The sequence below is a fragment of the Marmota marmota genome, unplaced genomic scaffold (assembly GCF_001458135.2).
Source record: "Marmota marmota marmota unplaced genomic scaffold, marMar, whole genome shotgun sequence".
NCBI lineage: Eukaryota > Metazoa > Chordata > Mammalia > Rodentia > Sciuridae > Marmota > Marmota marmota.
Genome location: NW_026000016.1, coordinates 30,425,002 through 30,426,471, shown reverse-complemented (window position 1 = coordinate 30,426,471; position 1,470 = coordinate 30,425,002).

Here is a 1,470-nt window from a genome sequence, read left to right as displayed (position 1 = left end):
GGGCGGGGGGGTGGGTAATGAGTGTGGGCACGCATGCCTGGTGAAAGTGTATAGATAAGAGAATGGGGGTCTAAATTGTTTCAGAGAGAGAAAATGGACCCCACACAGTCCTTACTCAGGGTCTGTGTTTGATTCTGAGCTATGGAAAAAAAATTAAATTAGCCAATTTGAATGAAAGCAAGTAGAAGCAAAGTGACTTGTCGAGGCCTGAGAACCGAGTGGAGGGGGCTAAGGTAGAAAACTGCGGGCAGGCAGCAGCTGGCAGATACAGCCTCCGGCGCATGGAAGCTGGACTGGCTCTACCGATGGTGCCGATGATAATATTAGGTCCATGAATACTTTTTACTTTTCTTATAAATATATTTTACCTAAAATGACTATCACCTCGCTCCCGCCCCCGGCCCCTCCACTTTCCCTACACTTTTTGAAAATATAAAGGACGCTAGGCAAGTGAACGTGCGGTAATTATCCCTGGATACAGAAACCAATCTGGCTGCGAGAGGCCCCTGTGCAATCGCCCGCGGCGGCCGCGGCGGCGGCGCGCGGGTCCTCCCTGTGGCCGGGGACTCCCGGCGCTCGCTAGGTCACCGCACCGCGCGGCCGCCGCTCGCCCGCTGTTTAATATACATGGGGTGGGAACCAAGGGAAGCGGATCTCCGTGCCTGCCAGTTCTGTAGGAAAAAAAAAAAATCAATTTGCTATTTATTTTTGAAATATATAGATTTAGGACTTTTTTTTTCCAGCCCGACCCCCTTCAAGAACCATGGCCCACATTTAATTACGTCTTTTAATGACTTTTCCCCCTTATTTGCCATCGCTATTTCACGTAAGGGAGGGGGTGGGGTGGAGTTTCTTGGGGAGGTTTTCAATTCTGGTATCTTCAAAAAGATTTGCCTTATGTGTTAATTGCATGCTGTTAAGCACATCTGGGACTGCGTGCTGACCAACTCCGACCAACTTTTAATTAACACATTGACCTGGCGAAGAAGCAGCCGCCCAGCCTCCCCCTCGAAATATGTATATTAGCCGCGTGGAAGCCGCTTGGCCCGCGCCGCCAGATGCGTGCAAGGAATTGCCTGCGTCGAGGGGCGGGAGGGGGTGCAAATTGCAACCGCTCGCTCTCTTTCTGTCGAACGCTTTTCTCGACTCACCTCTAGGAAAACAACAAAGAAAAAGAGTTGAATGGCCGGCTCCTGGAGCAGGCTTCTTACATCCTTTAGCGCGGTTTGACCCTAGGCTGGGAAGTTAGGGGAATTGGGAGGCAAGACCCGCCAAAGCCATTTTTCTAACCAACCTGATATTGGCCTGAGCTGAGTGAGGACTGGAGCCCAGGCTCTTTAGATGGACCAAGTTCTGTTAATGGACATTAGGAATGTCCAAGAATCCTGATGGAAAGAGAGAAAGGGCCTTTCCAGGTTCTGGCCTTCTCCTGAGATTCTCAGAGACAAGCCACAAACTCCAGGACCCCAG